General features: G+C 44.6%; 1 non-coding gene across 1 annotated transcript; it reads right to left on the minus strand.

The window, feature by feature from the left end:
* Positions 1–15,097: 15,097 nt before the first annotated feature.
* LOC119266171 lies at positions 15,098–15,200 on the minus strand. Its single transcript, XR_005131902.1, has one exon. It is a non-coding gene; the product is annotated as a U6 spliceosomal RNA (small nuclear RNA).
* Between the last annotated feature and the right edge of the window lie 4,828 nt (positions 15,201–20,028).

The following is a 20,028-nucleotide window of genomic DNA, read 5'->3' on the forward strand; positions in this document are numbered from 1 at the left end:
GTACGACAGATACTAAAATTTTCAGAGAGAAGGATTTTCAGATATCATATCATAACAGAACAGGCGGTGACTGACTGACCTGAACATTACTCTAAAGAGCTGAACTGGCGTCATAAGCTGCCTGACTGGCGTCTCGGATTGCCTTCACTTGCTCCATCATGACCCCTGCCTGGCGTATTGCCTCTTTAGCAGCACTGGCTTGGTCCTCTAGGACGTGGTGGGTCGAGAAAAGTGAAGGCTGAGCAGCACTCGACGACGAAGGGCGAGCACTCGTCAGCGGCACCGCAAAGGATACGGTAGGCCGAGTGATGTTGTCCCCCTCCACGACCAACGTCTCGGGTGTAAACATGTCCTGAGTCGCCTTGCCAGTAGACGCTTTCCTGTTCCTCCTCTGCCTCAGTGGTTCCTCCTCGTCGTCGTCGGGAAGGTCAATAACGATGTTAGATGGAGCTGCAGAAAAGAATCAAAATTAGAGACAAAGAGCCAACCGACTGAAGACGAAACTACAAAAGTCATACCAGGTTTTGAAGTGACAGCATCTTCCATCTTGTGATCTTCAGCCCTGGCCGAGGTATCAGAAGTAGCAGCACTGCAGCTCCAGAAGTCAGTCGATCAGCTCATGAGTCGGCCAAGAATAAATTCATGTGAAACGGGAAAACTCAAGTTACACCATTATCCTGAGATAGTGGGGATCACCATCTTCATCTTTGGCAAGACCTTTGCCGGCTTCGACGGCGCCACTCGAGATTGCTTCGGAGCTTTCTCAGTCGGCACCGGAGAAGTCGTTCGAGGACACTTGGTCGACTGCGTGACGGGTGCAACCCCCTTACCACACTCGGCTGCAGGATCATGGACAAGCTTTGAGCGTCTTTCCAAACGAGGAGGTGCAACTTCCTCCTCCTCCTCCTCCTCTTCCTCCTCAACAGAGTCATCATCTTCATCGTCGTCATCAGCATCCGAATCCCACTCCTCCGGGCTTTCGCCCCCACTTCCTTCCTCCTCCTTAGTCGGCGCTTCCGCTCGATTAGGCATCGAGTACAACTCAGTGGTGGCCTGACAGACAACAAAACAAGGCAAAGGTCAATCGACCGATATGCAGTGAAACAGAATGAATAAAACGAGATCACAACTGGGGATAAGCGGTCATACCATGTCCGGTTGGTAGGTATGGTCCAGTGGTGGGATCCTCCTAGCCCCTCGAGGGTTGTCCTTATTCCTTGTGATGGCGGCCATCCACCTCTCCAGTGTGGCGTCGTCGACTACTTCTGGATGGACTCGAGTGGTGTCTTCAGTACCACAGTACAGCCACATCGGGTGGCCTCGGTATTGAAGTGGTTGAATACGCCGTCGAAGGAAGACCTCCAGAAGGTCCATACCCGTCACTCCGTCCCGAATGAGCTGGACTACGCGCTCCATCAACATTTTTACCTGAGCTTTCTCCTCAGGGAGCACCTTCAGAGAAGAGGGTTTGTTCACTCGGTCCATGGAGAACGGAGGGAGACCAGTCGACTGCCCTGGCGTCAACTCGTCTTGGCTGTAGAACCAGGTCGACTGCCACCCTCTAACCGACTCAGGAAGGGTCATGGCCGGAAAAGTACTCTTACTCCTCATTTGGATCCCAAGACCCACGCACATCTGGATAACCTTGGTCCTCTCATCATCCGGACTCGCCTTTTTCACCGTCTGTGAGCGACAGGTGAATATGTGCTTAAAGAGACCCCAGTGCGGTCGACAACCCAGGAAGTTTTCGCACATGGACACGAAAGCAGCAAGATAGGCAATGGAATTGGGAGTGAAATGGTGGAGTTGCGCCCCAAAGAAGTTCAGAAACCCTTGGAAGAAAAGACTCGGTGGCAGGGAGAATCCGCGATCTACATGAGTGGCCAGGAGAACACACTCACCCTCCTGTGGCTGCGGTTGCCACTCGGTCCCCGGAAGTCTTGCTGACCCATGAGAGATCAGTCCCTCATTGGCCAGGTCGTTGAGATCCGCCTGGGTGATGGTCGAGCGGATCCAATCTCCTTGGACCCAACCTTGCGGCAGGCGGGACCTCGACGAAGATCCACCCCAACTGGTCGCTCTTCTTTCACCGTTGCCGTCGCCTTCTTCACTCGCTCCAAGGCTGATGTCTTCTCCTTCACCATCGTCACCGGCGAGGCGCGCGAGGAGTGGATGGGCAGGGACAAAGGCAGGCGCAGCAGGCGTGGGTGAGAAAGGCAGAGGGAGGAATGGAGACGCACTGTTCAAAAACCCTCGGCCGACACCTTATATAGAGACGCTTCCGAGTGGCTGACAGGTAGGCCCGGGCGGTCCTGTCAAATCCCGAAACAGTCACGCATGCGATACGTGGCAAAAAAGGCGGCACGGAAATCGAGGCGTCTACGCCTTATCCAATCCGAGTACCGCGGTCCACCCCGCTTTGCGCGCATCCCAAAATTCGGATCCCACAAAATCCGCTAACGGCAGAGCAACCTGTCAGACGGTAGATTTCCTACGATCCGTCGCTCGGAAGATTCACCAAGTTCAAAAGTTCACTCGACAGAAGAAAAGAATGGATCAAGGCGACTGAAAGAAAAGTTGATGCCATCATTAAAAAAGGTCATTGATCCAAGATGAGACATGCTCAGAACACCAAAAACAGGTCGGAAAGATTATCAACACCTTCCTCACTCAAACCTCGATCCATTCGGGGGCTAATGATGAAGTCATGTACCTAGGGTAGGGTCACGAACCTGTCCAAAGTACCCTCCCCAAGGACATCTTTAGAAGAAGCTGCCTTCCAGTCGACCAAGAGGGAATCCACTCGACAGACTCGAAGGCACTCGACCATGAAGACCCACTCGACCACCAGGAGATCGAGAGCCACTCTGTATCCAAACGGTCTGTAATTAAGTAGTCTTTATGGTCATGATGACACTTAATGTAGGACGTTACCAGTAACGCCAATCCTTTATGTACTTTAAACCCTGCATAACTGAGGGCCGGAGGGGTCTGGCAGACACTATATAAGCCACCCCCTCCTCAGTGTAAAGGGTTCGCACCCCTGTAACTCATACGCATATAATCCAGTCGACCGCCTCCGGGCTCCGAGACATAGGGCTATTACTTCCTTCGAGAAGGGCCTGAACTCGTAAATATCTTGCGTGTACAACTGCTCCATAGCTAGGATCTTGCCTCTCCATACCTACCCCCCATTCTACTGTCAGTCTTAGTACCACGACAACAGCCAGACTATATGATTTTGTAGCGATAACTTTCTTTGGCCATGTTACTTTGAGAAACATGATTACTTTGATTAGTATGCTTGAAGTATCACCATTTTCATGTTAATATGAACTTTTATTTTGTATCATTTGGATCTGAACATTCATGCCACAATAAAGAAAATTACATTGAGAATTATGAGGTAGCATTCCACATCAAAAATTTCTTTTTTATCATTTACCTACTCGAGGACGAGCATGAATTAAGCTTGGGGATGCTTGATACGTCTCCAACGTATCTATAATTTTTGATTGTTCCATGCTATTATATTACCCCTTTTGGATGTTTATGGGCTTTATTTTACACATTTATATCATTTTTGGGACTAACCTACTAACCGGAGGCCCAGCCCGTATTGCTGTTTTTTGCCTATTTCAGTATTTCGAAGAAAAGGAATATCAAACGGAGTCCAAATGGAATGAAACCTTCGGGAGCTTGATTTTTGGAACAAACGTGATCCAGAGGACTTGGAGTGCAAGTCAAGAAGCAGCCGAGGCCTCCACGAGATAGGAGGGCTCCCCCCTATAGGGCGCGCCCCCTGTCTCATGGGCCCCTCGGGTGGCCACCGACGTACTTCTTCCTCCTATATAAGCCTATGTACCCCGAAAACATCCAGGGAGCCAACGAAACACAATTTCCACCACCGTAACCTTCTGTATCCGCGAGATCCCATCTTGGAGCCTTCGCCGGCGCTTCGCCGGAGGGGGAATCGACCATGGAGGGCTTCTACATCAACATCCTTGCCCCTCCGATGAGTTGTGAGTAGTTTACCACAGACCTACGGGTCCATAGTTATTAGCTAGATGGCTTCTTCTCTCTTTTTGGATCTCAATACAATGTTCTCCCCCTCTCATGTGGAGATCTATTCAATGTAAACTCTTTTTGCTGTGTGTTTGTCGAGATCCGATGAATTGTGGGTTTATGATCAAGTTTATCTATGAATAATATTTGAATCTTCTCTGAATTCTTTTATGTATGATTGAGTTATCTCTGCAAGTATCTTCGAATTATCAATTTGGTTTGGCATACTAGATTGATCTTTCTTGCCATGGGAGAAGTCCTTAGCTTTGGGTTCAATCTTGCGGTGTCCTTTCCCAGTGACAGCAAGGGCAGCAAGGCACGTATTGTATTGTTGCCATCGAGGATAAAAAGATGGGGTTTATATCATATTGCATGAGTTTATCCCTCTACATCATGTCATCTTGCTTAAGGCATTACTCTGTTCTTATGAACTTAATACTCTAGATGCAGGCAGGAGTCGGTCGATGTGTGGAGTAATAGTAGTAGATGCAGGCAGGAGTCAGTCTACTTGTTGCGGACGTGATGCCTATATACATGATCATGCCTAGATAATCTCATAATTATTCGCTTTTCTATCAATTGCTCGACAGTAATTTGTTCACCCACCGTAATACTTATGCTATCTTGAGAGAAGCCTCTAGTGAAACCTATGGCCCCCGGGTCTATCTCTTGTCATATTTGCTTCCAATCTACTTTTATTTGCATCTTTACTTTTTGCATATATATTATAAAATACCAAAAATATATTTATCTTATCATACTATCTCTATTAGATCTCACTTTCGCAAGTGGTCGTGAAGGGATTGACAACCCCTTTATTGTGTTGGTTGCGAGTTCTTTGTTTGTTTGTGTAGGTGCGTGGGACTTTTGAGGAGCCTCCTACTGGATTGATACCTTGGTTCTCAAAAACTGAGGGAAATACTTACGCTACTATTGCTGCATCACCCTTTCCTCTTCAAGGAAAACCAACGCAAGCTCAAGACGTAGCAGGCTTCCTCAAATGCCCTAGGTCTTCGTGAGCAAGCAAGTTGGATGCACACCCACTTAGTTTCTTTTGTTGAGCTTTCATACATTTATAGCTCTAGTGCATCAGTTGCATGGCAATCCCTACTCCTCATGTTGACATCACTTGATGGGCATCTCCATAGCCCGTTGATTAGCCTCGTCAATGTGAGACTTTCTCCTTTTTTGTCTTCTCCACACAACCTCCATCATCATATTCTATTCCACCCATAGTGCTATATCCATGGCTCACGCTCATGTATTGTGTGAGAGTTGAAAAAGGCTGAAGCGCGTTAAAAAGTATGAACCAATTGCTTGGCTAAAACCGGGGTTGTTCTTGATGGGAGTATTTTGTGTGATGAAAATGAAACATAGCCTAACTATATGATTTTGTAGGGATGAACTTTCTTTAGCCATGATATTTTGAGAAGACATGATTGCTTTAATTAGTATGCTTGAAGTATTACTATTTCTTATGTCAATATGAACTTTTATTTTGAATCATTTGGATCTGAACATTCATGCCACAATAGAGAAAATTACATTGAGAAATATGCTAGGTAGCGTTCCACATCAAAAATTCTGTTTTTATCATTTACCTACTCGAGGACGAGCAGGAATTAAGCTTGGGGATGCTTGATACGTCTCCAATGTATCTATAATTTTTTATTGTTCCATGCTATTATATTACCCGTTTTGGATGTTCATGGGCTTTACTTTACACATTTATATCATTTTTTTGGGACTAACCTACTAACCGGAGGCCCAGCCCATAGTGTTGTTTTGTTGCCTATTTCAGTGTTTCGAAGAAAAGGAATATCAAACGGAGTCGAAACAGAATGAAACCTTCAGAAAAGTTATTTTTGGAACAGAAGCAATCCCGGGAACTTGGAGTGCAAGCGAGGGAAGTGTCGAGGAGGCCATGAGATAGGGTGGCGCGCCCACCCCCCTGGGCACGCCCTCCACCCTCGTGGGCCCGTAGAGGCTCCCCCGACCGACTTCTTTCGCCTATATATTCCCATATACCCTAAAGCCAACGAAGGACACAGTAGATCCGGAGTTCCGCCGCCGCAAGCCTCTGTAGCCACCAAAAACCTCTCGGGAGCCCGTTCCGGCACCCTGCCGGAGGGGGAATCCCTCACCGGTGGCCATCTTCATCATCCCGGCGCTCTCCATGACGAGGAGGGAGTAGTTCACCCTCGGGGCTGAGGGTATGTACTAGTAGCTATGTGTTTGATCTCTCTCGTGTTCTCTCTGTGGCACGATCTTGATGTATCACGAGCTTTGCTATTATAGTTGGATCTTATGATGTTTCTCCCCCCTCTACTCTCTTGTGATGAATTGAGTTTTCACTTTGAAGTTATCTTATCGGATTGAGTCTTTAAGGATTTGAGAACACTTGATGTATGTCTTGCCCTGCTTATCTGTGGTGACAACGGGATATCACGTGATCCACTTGATGTATGTTTTGGTGATCAACTTGCGGGTTCCGACCATTAACCTATGCATAGGGGTTGACACACATTTTCTTCTTGACTCTCCGGTAGAAACTGTGGGGCACTCTTTTAAGTACTTTGTGTTGGTTGAATAGATGAATCTGAGATTGTGTGATGCTTATCGTATAATCATGCCCACGGATACTTGAGGTGACAATGGAGTATCTAGGTGACATTAGGGTTTTGGTTGATTTGTGTCTTAAGGTGTTATTCTAGTATGAACTCTATGATAGATTGAACGGAAAGAATAGCTTCATGTTATTTTACTACGGACTCTTGAATAGATAGAACAGAAAGGATAACTTTGAGGTGGTTTTGTACCCTACCATAATCTCTTCGTTTGTTCTCCGCTATTAGTGGCTTTGGAGTGACTCTTTGTTGCATGTTGAGGGATTGTTATATGATCTATCTATGTTATTATTGTTGAGAACTTGCACTAGTGAAAGTATGAACCCTATGCCTTGTTTCCTACCATTGCAATACCGTTTACGCTCACTTTTACCATTAGTTACCTTGCTGTTTTATATTTTCATATTACAAAAACCTATATCTACCATCCATATTGCACTTGTATCACCATCTCTTCGCCGAACTAGTGCACCTATACAATTTACCATTGTATTGGGTGTGTTGGGGACACAAGAGACTCTTTGTTATTTGGTTGCAGGGTTGCTTGAGAGAGACCATCTTCATCATACGCCTCCTACGGATTGATAAACCTTAGGTCACCCACTTGAGGGAAATTTGCTACTGTCCTACAAACCTCTGCACTTGGAGGCCCAACAACGTCTACAAGAAGAAGGTTGTGTAGTAGATATCACTGTCCAGAAATTCTATATCATTTCCAATCAACAATATGTCATCCACATATAATATCAGAAATGCTACAGAGCTCCCACTCACTTTCTTGTAAATACAGGCTTCTTCAAAAGTTTGTCTAAAACCATATGCTTTGATCACACTATCAAAGCATTTATTCCAACTCCGAGAGGCTTACACCAGTCCATAAATGGATCACTGGAGCTTGCACACTTTGTTAGCACCCTTTGGATCGGCAAAACCTTCTGGTTGCATCATATACAACTCTTCTTCCAGAAATTCATTCAGGATTGCAGTTTTGACATCCATCTGCCAAATTTCATAATCATAAAATGCAGCAGTTGTTAACATGATTCGGACAGACTTAAGCATCGCTACGGGTGAGAAAGTCTCATCATAGTCAACTCCTTGAACTTGTCGAAAACCTTTCGCAACAAGTCGAGCTTTGTAGACAGTAACATTACCGTCTGCGTCGGTCTTCTTCTTAAAGATTCATTTATTTTCTATGGCTTTCTGATCATCGAGCAAGTCCACCAAAGTCCACACTTTGTTCTCATACATGGATCCCATCTTAGATTTCATGGCCTAAAGCCATTTCGCGGAATCTGGGCTCATCATCGCTTCCTCATAGTTTGTAGGTTCATCATGGTCTAGTAACATGACTTCCAAAACAGGATTACCGTACCACTCTGGTGTGGATCTTACTCTGAAAGACCTACGAGGTTTGGTAGTAACTTGATCTGAAGCTTCATTATCATAATCATTAGCTTCCTCACTAATTGGTGTAGGAATCACTGGAACTGATTTCTGTGATGAACTACTTTCCAATAATGGAGAAGGTACTATTACCTCATCAAGTTCTACTTTCCTCCCACTCACTTCTTTCGAGAAAAAATCCTTCTCTAGAAAGGATCCATTCTTAGCAACAAATATTTTGCCTTCGGATCTGTGATAGAAGGTGTACCCAATAGTTTCCTTTGGGTATCCTATGAAGATGCACTTTTCCAATTTGGGTTCGAGCTTATCAGGTTGAAGCTTTTTCACATAAGCACTGCAACCCCAAACTTTAAGAAATGACAACTTTGGTTTCTTGCCAAACCACAGTTCATAAGGCGTCGTCTCAACGGATTTTGATGGTGCCCTATTTAAAGTGAATGCAGCCGTCTCTAAAGCATAACCCCAAAATGATAGCGGTAATTCAGTAAGAGACATCATAGATCGCACCATATCTAATAAAGTACGGTTACGATGTTCGGACACACCATTTCGCTGTGGTGTTCCTGGTGGCGTGAGTTGCGAAACTATTCCGCATTCGTTCAAATGAAGACCAAACTCGTAACTCAAATATTCTCCTCCACGATCAGATTGTAGAAACTTTATTTTCTTGTTACGATGATTTTCTACTTCACTCTGAAATTCCTTGAACTTTTCAAATGTTTCAGACTTATGTTTCATCAAGTAGATATATTCATATCTGCTCAAATCATCTGTGAAGGTCAGAAAATAACGATACCTGGCGCGAGCATCAATACTCATTGGACTGCATACATCAGTATGTATTATTTCCAATAAGTCTGTTGCTCGCTCCATAGTTCCGGAGTACGGAGTCTTAGTCATCTTGCCCATGAGGCATGGTTCATAAGTATCAAGTTATTCATAATCAAGTGATTCCAAAAGCCCATCAGCATGGAGTTTCTTCATGCGCTCACCAATATGACCAAAACGGCAGTGCCACAAATAAGTTGCACTATCATTATTGAACTTATATCTTTTGGCTTCAATACTATGAATATGTGTATCACTACTACCGAGATTCAATAAAAATAGACCACTCATTAAGGGTGCATGACCATATAAGATATTACTCATATAAATAGAACAACCATTATTCTCTGATTTAAATGAATAATTGTCTCGCATCAAACAAGATCCAGATATAATGTTCATGCTCAACGCTGGCACCAAATAACAGTTATTTAGGTCTAAAACTAATCCCGAAGGTAGATGTAGAGGTAGCGTGCCGACCGCGATCATATCGACTTTGGAACCATTTCCCACGCGCATCGTCACCTCGTCCTTAGCCAATCTTCGATTAATCTGTAGCCCTTGTTTTGATTTGCAAATATGAGCAACAGAACCAGTATCAAATACCCAGGCGCTACTACGAGCATTAGTTAAGTACACATCAATAACATGTATATCAAATATACCTTTCACTATCAAATACCCAGGTGCTACTATGAGCATTAGTTAAGTACACATCAATAACATGTATATCAAATATACCTTTCACTTTGCCATCCTTCTTATCCGCCAAATACTTGGGGCAGTTCCGCTTCAAGTGATCAGTCCCTTTGCAGTAGAAGCACTCAATTTCAGGCTTAGGTCCAGACTTGGGTTTCTTCTCTTGAGCAGCAACCTTTTTGTTGTTCTTCTTGAAGTTCCCCTTCTTCCCTTTGCCCTTTTTCTTGAAATTAGTGGTCTTGTTGACCATCAACACTTGATACTCCTTTTTGATTTCTACCTCCGCAGCCTTTAGCATTGCGAAGAGCTCGGGAATAGTGTTATTCATCCCTTGCATATTATAGTTCATCACGAAGCCTTTATAGCTTGGTGGCAGTGATTGAAGAACTTTGTCAATGACACTATCATTAGGAAGATTAACTCCCAGTTGAGTCAAGTGGTTATGGTACCCAGACATTCTGAGTATGTGTTCACTGACAGAACTATTCTCCTCCATTTTGCAGCTGTAGAACTTGTTGGAGACATCATATCTCTCAACTCAGGCATTTGCTTGAAATATTAACTTCAACTCTTGGAACATCTCATATGCTCCATGACGTTCAAAACATCTTTGAAGTCCCGATTCTAAGCCGTAAAGCATGGCACACTGAACTATCGAGTAGTCATCAACACGCGTCTGCCAGGCATTCATAATGTCTGCAGTTGCTGGCGTGGGTGGTACACCTAACGGTGCTTCCAGGACGTAATTCTTCTGTGCAGCAATGAGGATAATCCTCAAGTTACGGACCCAGTTCGTGTAGTTGTTGCCATCATCTTTCAACTTAGCTTTCTCTAGAAATGCATTAAAATTGAAAGGAACGGTAGCACGGGCCATTGATATACAACAACATAGACATGCAAAATACTATCAGGTATTAAGTTCATGATAAATTAAAGTTCAATTAATTATATTACTTAAGAACTTACTTAGATAGACATCCCTCTAATCATCTAAGTGATCACGCGATCCAAATCAACTAAACCATGTCCGATCATCACGTGAGATGGAGTAATTTTCAATGGTGAACATCACTATGTTGATCATATCTACTATATGATTCACGCTCGACCTTTCGGTCTCAGTGTTCCGAGGCCATATCTGCATATGCTAGGCTCGTCAAGTTTAACCCAAGTATTCTGCGTGTGCAAAGCTGGCTTGCACCCGTTGTATGTGAACGTAGAGCTTATCACACCCAATCATCACGTGGTGTCTCGGCACGATGAACTGTCGCAACGGTGCATACTCAGGGAGAACACTTATACCTTGAAATTTAGTGAGAGATCATCTTATAATGCTACCGCCGAACTAAGCAAAATAAGATGCATAAAGGATAAACATCGCATGCAATCAATATAAGTGATATGATATGGACATCATCATCTTGTGCCTTTGATCTCCATCTCCAAAGCACCGTCATGATCACCATCGACACCGGCTTGACACCTTGATCTTTCATCGAAGCATCATGGTCGTCTCGCCAACTATTGCTTCTACGACTATCGCTATCGCTTAGTGATAAAGTAAAGCAATTACATGGCAATTGCATTTCATACAATAAAGCAACAACCATATGGCTCCTGCCAGTTGCCGATAACTTCTACAAAACATGATCAACTCATACAACAATTTATATATCATCACGTCTTGACCATATCACAACACAACATGCCCTGCAAAAACAAGTTAGACGTCCTCTACTTTGTTGTTGCAAGTTTTACGTGGCTGCTACGGGCTTAGCAAGAACCATTCTTACCTACGCATCAAAACCACAAATTTTTTTCCTCAATTGTGCTGTTTTAACCGTCAACAAGGATCGGGTGTAGCCACACTCGATTCAACTAAAGTTGGAGAAATGGACACTCACTAGCCACCTGTGTGCGAAGCACGTCGGTAGAACCAGTCTCACGTAAGAGTATGCTTAATGTCAGTCTGAGCCGCTTCATCCAACAATACCGCCGAATAAAAGTATGACATGCTGGTAAGCAGTATGACTATTATCGCCCACAACTCTTTGTGTTCTACTCGTGCATGTAACATCTACGCATAGACCTGGCTCGGATGCCACTGTTGGGGAACGCTAAAAAAATTCCTATGATCACACAAGATCTATCTAGGTGATGCATAGCAATGAGAGGGGAGAGTGTTGTCTATGTACCCTTGTAGACCGAAAGCGGAAGCGTTATGGCAACACGGTTGATGTAGTCGTACGTCTTCACGATCTGACCGATCCTAGCACCGAAGGTACGGCACCTCCGTGATCTACAGACGTTCAGCTCAGTGACGTCCCTCGAACTCTAGATCCAGCTGAGGCCGAGGGAGAGTTCCGCCAGCACGACGGCATGGTGACGGTGATGATGAAGTTACCGACGCAGGGCTTCGCGTAAGCACTACGATGATATGACCGAGGTGGAAAACTATGGAGGGGGGCATCGCACACGGCTAAACAATCAACTTGTGTATCTATGGGGTGCCCCCCTCCCCCGTATATAAAGGAGTTGAGGAGGGGAGGGCCGGCCCTCTCTATGGCACGCCCAAGGGGGGAGTCCTACTCCCAGTAGGAGTAGGTTTCCCCCTTTCCCTAGTTGGAATAGGAGAAGAAGGAAGAGGAAGAGGGAGAGAAGGAAAGGGGGTCGACCCCCCTCCCAATATGGATTGGGCTTGGGGGGGGGGGGACGCCCCCACCTTGGCCGCCTCCTCTCTCTTCCACCATGGCCCATTAACTCCCCGGGGGGTTCCGCTAACCTCCCGGTACTCCAGAAAAATGCCCGAACCACTCGGAACCTTTCTGGTGTCCAAACATAGCCGTCCAATATATGAATCTTTAGGTCTCGACCATTTCGAGACTCCTCATCATGTCCGTGATCACATCCGGGACTCCGAACAACCTTAGGTACATCAAAACACATAAACTCATAATACCGATCGTCATCTAACGTTAAACATGCAGACCCTACAGGTTCGAGAACTATGTAGACATGACCGAGACTCACTTCCGGTCAATAAACAATAGAGGAACGTGGATGCTCATATTGGTTCCTACATTTTCTACGGAGATCTTTATCGGTCAAACCGCATAACAACATACATTGTTCCCTTTGTCATCGGTATGTTACTTGCCCGAGATTCGATCATCGGTATCTCCATACCTAGTTCAATCTCGTTACTGGAAAGTCTCTTCACTCGTTCTATAATGCATCATCCCGCAACTAACTCATTAGTCACATTGCTTGCAAAGCTTATAGTGATGTGCATTACCCAGAGGGCCCAGAGATACCTCTCTGAAACACGGAGTGACAAATCCTAATCTCGATCTATGCCAACCCAACAAACACCATTGGAGACACCTGTAGAGCATCTTTATAATCATCCAGTTACGTTGTGATGTTTGATAGCACACTAAGTGTTCCTCCAGTATTCGGGAGTTGCATAATCTCATAGTCATAGGAACATGTATAAGTCATGCAGAAAGCAATAGCAACAAACTAAACGATCATAGTGCTAAGCTAACGGATGGGTATTGTGCATCACATTATTCTCTAATGATGTGATCCCATTCATCAAATGACAACACATGTCTATGGTTAGGAAACTTAACCATCTTTGATTAACGAGCTAGTCAAGTAGAGGCATACTAGGGATACTCTTTTTGTCTATGTATTCACACATGTATTAAGTTTCCGGTTAATACAATTCTAGCATGAATAATAAACATTTATCATGATATAAGGAAATATAAATAACAACTTTATTATTGCCTCTAGGGCATATTTCCTTCAGGACTGTCGTCTCTGCCGGGGACTGGACGAAGGGATCCAGGCCGCCGCTGCCTGACCGGCCATGGCACCACCACAGTGCCTACAGCCGGCGGTGTCAGGCCCACCACGCTCGCATGTAGATGCACACCGGAACCACCAGCCCGCCCAAGCCCATCTAGGCAAGATCAGATCGGCGATCTCGGCCGCCGCCACAGGGGCGACTCCGCCGCGGGGAGGTTGCGTCTCCGCTGACGCCGCCGTCACGCATGTCGTAGGGATGACGCCGATCCTTGCCACCGGATCTCTGCCGAACGATGCGCCTCCGCCGCACAGAAAAATCGCCACCACCGCACGAGGGATAAGGCCCCGCCACCACCATCATAGGCCAGGCTTCGCCGGTGAGGCCTCAGGCGGCGGCTGGACGGAGGAGGCGAGGGGAGGGGACCTAGGGCCCGCGGCATGAATTGCCTAGGGTTGGCGACGCGGGGGTGGGTGCGGTGGTAAACCTGTATGACCTTGTAGGAAGTGGTGATGCTTTTGATTCTTGTAAGCTTGCTCATACCTGGTAATTTTTAAATCCTATCAACTGTAATGGTGTTCCTTGCAAACTCACTCAAATGGTGGTGGCTTGGGGGGGAGGGGGGTTCATGCCACGCTCAAAATTTTGTTATCTTCTCAATAAATAATGTATTTCTTAAAGTATTACTGGATTCAAGACTATCACCCGAAATTATTCCTGGGTAGGTGCAATTAAAGACACAATTTACTTAATCCAAACATATTTAGAGTAGAGAAAATGTGTTGCCAAATCTATAGTAATCTGGTTGTTTTGATTGAAATATCTTAGTGTCTGGTTGTAAGAAACGTGTTGCCAAAATCAATAACAATCTGGAATGGAATGACATAGGGGCTCTTTTGTATACTACTTTAAAATCCCATAAGAGAGAAAGAAACAGTGTGCGATTGTAAAAAAACAGAAAGATGCAAGGACCAGGAATAAATAATCCAGGGACTGGCGCGCTAAAAGAAGAGTATGGCTGGACCGAAAGAAGAAAGGGTTTTATCACTTATGCCACTAGTTGTCTCCCAGTGTCCCACTACTCAGTTTTGCCATTAAAAGTTACAACTGCTTAAAATGCCATCGTTCCATGAGATGCTTGCTCGAAAATGCCATTAGATATCTCAAAAATGCCATTGTTGCGTTAGATGTTTTCTTAAAAATGCCATTGCACATTGTTATTTTCAGGCCAAATCCGTTGACCATGTTTATGACAAAAATACCCCTGGATCCACATTTCAGTTATTTCTATTTCACAATCATAAGTATGGGCCCCACTTGTAAGGAGTAAGCAAGCGAGCAATTTTACATGAAAATAAGAGCGTTGTTGGGATCAAGTGGGACCCACACTTTATTGTAGTGACATAGAGGGAGAGCTAACATGTTGGTTCATAGATATTTATGTCATTATAACAATGTAAACGAGATTTGAGGTGAAAGTAATGGTGTCCGGTAGCGTTTTTGAGCATGCGCCTAACAAAGCAATGACATTTTTGAGCAGTTGAAATTTCTTGTGGCAAAACTAAGTAGTGGGACGCAACTAGTGGCATAAATGATAAAAGCCCAAGAAGCAAAGGGCTTGAGAGAAATGTCCAGGGACCGGCGTGCGAAATCTTTAAAATTTTTGGACCATTTCTCGATTTGTGCGTGTCATCCTTGCACAGGGGCCATGCTAATATTCTCTGTATCATTTCAATTTTACCAGATGTCCCCAAAGGGACAGTGTTGTAGCCTAAGAGCATCTCCAACAGACGCGCAACACGCGGTGCGCTAAAAAACAATATACAGCGCCGGAATCGCCAGCTTTTGCACGTCGCGGTGCGCTGGCTTCAGTGGTCGCTGCAAAATATAGCGCGTCCGAGCCGCTCCAACAGACGCGCTAAACTGCAACGTGCCTGAGGAGCCGGCGCTTGCCATATGTTGCATTTTGGAGACAATATAGTGATATTTCAAACATCAAAACAAGACATGGCATAGTTTAAAATCACCCAAACAAGTTCATGACATAAAAGTTCAAATTCACGCCCACAACATCATCCAACCAAGTTCAAAATCCGAACCAAGTTCATGACATAAAAGTTCACACAAACAAATGGCACATCAACAATCATGCCTCGTCATCGTCTTCATCCTCCTCTCCCTTCGATTCATGATCATCATCCGTAGACAATTCTTCTTCCTCCTCTTCATTCTCGCGCGCCGCATCATCATGTGGAGCTCGGAAGGTGTTGGAAAGATGTTCAACGGCATCATGCGAAGGTGTGTGATGAGGCACACCGGAAGACATTCCACCCATGCCGCCCGGAGGTGCTCCCATTCCTCCCATGGGAGACACAAAACTCATGCCTTCCATGGTAGCTCCGAAGCCACCCATGCCTCCCATGGCCCCCATGGTAGCTCCAAAGCTACCCATGCCGCCCATGGTAGCTCCGAAGCCACTGATGCCTCCCATGCCACCGCCACCCATGCCAACCATGGCTCTTTTTTGGACCAAGACTTCTTCACGGGCAAGATTGACGTACTCCTTTTGTCTCTCGTCGAGGGTAGATGTGTCCATGAAGAACAAGTACTTCTCCCATTCCAACAACCTAGTTCGCTCCTCCATGGTCAATTTCTTCTCCTCCAATGCCACCTTCCTCTCCTCGGTCGCCATCCTCCTCTCATCGGCCGCCAACCTCCTATCCTCGGCACCTTGGTTCCTTGCCATCTTCCTCACCTTGCTCGCTTCCTTTCTTGTCTTCACAATAGCTTCCATAGCATTTTTTAGCTCGTCATCTCCTTTCCTCTTCTTCTTTTCTTTTCCGTCTTTCTGGCATCCATCCGGTATTTTGGCTTGGAGTACGAAACCGAGTTTGGTGTAGTGCTTCTCTTTCCATCATCACTTGATGCCTCCTCCTCATTATCATCCAAATCAATAGTTCGCTTGCGTTTGTTGCTCTCCTCATCATCATCCAAATCAATAGTTCACTTGCGTTTGTTGCTCTCCTCATCATCGACACCATCACGAGGCTTCCATTTCTCATCATCCTTCAATTCTTCATAGCAATGAGACAAGGTAAATGGTCTCCCTTTCTTGATCTTCCCTTTCTTGGTCTTCTTCTCCTCTCCTTGGAATAAGTTTTGTGCAATAGTGAGCTACAAACAAAAGAACAAGTTAGCACTTGAAACACCAAGAAGAAGCATGATGAACATGAAAGAATCATGAAAGAAATGACACTTGCCCTATCTCTATCATTAGTGCCACTTGGGTTCAATGAGTCAACCACCTTAAGTGCGGCGACCCACCTTTGACAATCTCGGTTGATTGTCGACCACCGGGAGCGAAGAGATCTTCCGGAGTGGTCAATTCCACTTTTGTGTGTAGATCAAAGTGCTCCTTCATCCGGAACCAATATGCATCTCTACTTTGATCCCCTCCAAATGGAGGGATCCCTCGACACTTGCAACCAAGTATTGCATAGTAAGATGTCTTCGTCCATGGTTAAGTTGCCCCCTCTTCCTTTCGGTGCATCGACTATGCCCTCACCATCCTCGTCCACCTCAAACTCATGATCATCGAAATGCATCTCATTGGTTTGAGACCAATGAGAATTGTTGGAGCCAACACCCATAGCTGACATATATGACTCATCATTGAAACTACAAAGTATATACAACAAAGCAAATAAGCTATCCATATGTATGCATTCAAAAAAAACAAAAAAGTTGGCGAAATTTTACCTTGTGGGCATTTCATCGAACACCTTGTGCGCATCGGCCGCCGGCTCAACAAGTAAGATCACCGGCGCTTTGGTCATGGCCGCGTCACGCCCTGCAGGCTTCTTCTTCGGCTGCCTAGAGGAGCCGTCCGCCCGCGCCGCATTTGGTTGCTTCGAGAGGGGGGCACGCGGCTTCACGGCAGGCGCCGGCGCGGCGCCACCCGCCGCCGAGGTCGTCCGTGGCGGCATGGAAAGGCCACGAGTGATATCGGTGCTTGGAGGAGCACTGACAGAGGCGAAGCCAAAGCTTCCCGCACTAGGGTTTGCGGCGGCGACGGAGGGGGATGTCGGGGAGTCCGTCCATCGGGCGAATTCGCCGGCGGCGGTGCAGGCAGGACGAAAGCGGCGCCGGCGTCCGAGTGTGCAGCTCGTGGGAGCGGACGCTGCAAACAAACGGCATGCGATGGCGTTTCGTACCGCGCGCTGAACTACTTATGCCGCGCGCGCGGTTATTGCGTCTCCACTGGAGCTCCCAGAGAGGTTGCGCGCGCGCTAAAAACCCAAAATTTTTAGCGCGGCTATTGAAGATGCTCTAAACATTTGCTTATAAGCTAGTCATTTGTTCACTCGCTGCGCAAGGTGGGACTAAACGTTGTGTCTGTTGCTCCCTCCACAGCGCCCAGAAGCCAACGTCAGGTCCTCCAGTGCGCCAAGCAAAGAGCTTGTTGGGCTTCTTTCTTTGATGCGGCCCAAAGTTAGCAGATAGTCTCGTGGGCTTCTATCGTTCCGCCCCTTCTTGTCAGTCCGTCACACATACTTCATAAGCCAACATCATCATCGAGAAAAAAAACTCCATAAGCCAAATCTAAAAAAAACATAAGCCTCATCATCGAAAAGAAAAAATGCCCTAAAAAATCAAAAAGAAAAAAAAATACTCGCATGCACAGTTATACGTACTTGCTAGCCTTTCTAAAGAAAGCTATCCTTGTTTCCGCAAAAAAAAAAACTATACTTGTTTTTTTAACCTAAAAAAAACTATACTTGTTAACACCTCGTGAAATGCCTGGTTATTGGTAAGCAATGTGTAACATGTACGTGCTCTTCGCAAAAACAAAAAAAAAACAATATGTGTACATGCTCAAGTTGTAACTATTGTGTGACGTACGACATGACATGGTTTCTATGTACAGGGTTTTTGAGAGGTAAACATATTTGATTTAGGACCCCGATAACTCCGGACTGTTGGGAGACTCCCATCCCGAACGAGTCATTCGCTAAGGAAAAGCAATCCATCCAACAATTCCATTTGCTTTTTTTTTAGAAAAACAATTCCGTTTGGTGGGAGAGAACACCCCAGTGTGAACCCTGTTGCACTACGGGCCTTTTTAAATGGGCCTCCCCTCAACCAAACGCCATCATTATTCCAAAAAAAAAGATATAAAAAGGCTCAATTTCTTCTTGGCTACTTTCAAGCCTTATTAAACCTGGAACTTGGACTTGATTTTTGTTACAATTATTTTTGAAAAAAAATATCAGAATATGTAATAACTGCCATCATGTTCAAATGTATCAGAACTTGATGAAAAAATATTTGGCATGTGATGTCCATGTAAATTGCCTTGGTATACAAAAAGAAATTACCATGCTTTATTCAAAAAAATTGTTGTGTTTCAAAAAATAATGTACAAACAAACAGAATTTATTATAGTTGCCATGGTTCAAACAATAAAAATGCCATGGTTGCAGGAAGTAAATTTGCAATGGCACATGATATAATTTTGCTATGGTCTAAAAATTACAAAAAGTAGCCATGGTCCAAACAAAAATAAAATAATTGCCATGGTAGAAAAGAAATCTACCATGGTGCAAACAATAAAGTTGGCATGGTTCATAATTTTTTTGCCATGTATGAAATATGAATTTACCAAGGTCGAAACAATAATTCCATGGTTATAGATTTTTTTTTTGCCATGGTCCATGATATAATTTTGCCATGGTCTGGAATAAAAAAAAAGCACCCATGGTCCACACAAAAATAAATAACTTCCCTGGTTGAAAAAGAGAAAACGCCATGGTGCAAACAATAAAGTTGCCATGATTAACAAAAAATGTTCCCATGGTTCAAACAATAAAAATGCCATGGTCATAGAAATAAATTCGCCATGGTTAGGAAATAAAATTTGCATTGGGCGAAAAAATAAAAAATGTCATGGTCTTCTAATAGGAATGTGGGAAAATAATATTTGAACTTGCCATGCCAACGCATCTTAAACTTGCCATGGCAAGTATTATATGGCATGTGAAAGGCTCATAACTTGCCTGGGAAACACAACTTAATTTGTCATGGCAAAAACGCATCTTAAATTGCCATGGCAAAAATATATATTGTGGTTTCATGTCAAAACACACCGTAAAAAGCATCTAAACTTGCCATGGCAACATATCTTAATTGCCATGGCAAGTGTTAAATTGGCGTGTGAATAGAACTCCAAATTGCCATGGCAAAACACATCTTAAATTGCCACAGTAAAAAGTGTTCTTTTACTTTCATGAGAAAACACACCGTAAAAAAATCTAAACTTTCCATGGCAACATATCTTAAAATTTGCCATGGCAAGTATTCGTTGGCGTGTGAATAGAACTACAGATTGCCATGGCAAAAAAGTGTATTTTAGTTTCATGTCAAAACACACCGTAAAAATCATCTAAGCTTGCCATGGCAACATATCTTAAAAATTGCCATGGCAAGTGCTAATTGGCGTGTGAATAGAAGTCCAAATTGTCATGGCAAATAGTGTATGTTAGTTTCATGTCAAAACACATCGTGAAAAACATCTAAATTTGCCATGGC

The sequence above is a fragment of the Triticum dicoccoides genome, chromosome 2B, assembly GCF_002162155.2.
Source record: "Triticum dicoccoides isolate Atlit2015 ecotype Zavitan chromosome 2B, WEW_v2.0, whole genome shotgun sequence".
In the NCBI taxonomy this organism is placed as follows: Eukaryota; Viridiplantae; Streptophyta; class Magnoliopsida; order Poales; family Poaceae; genus Triticum; species Triticum dicoccoides.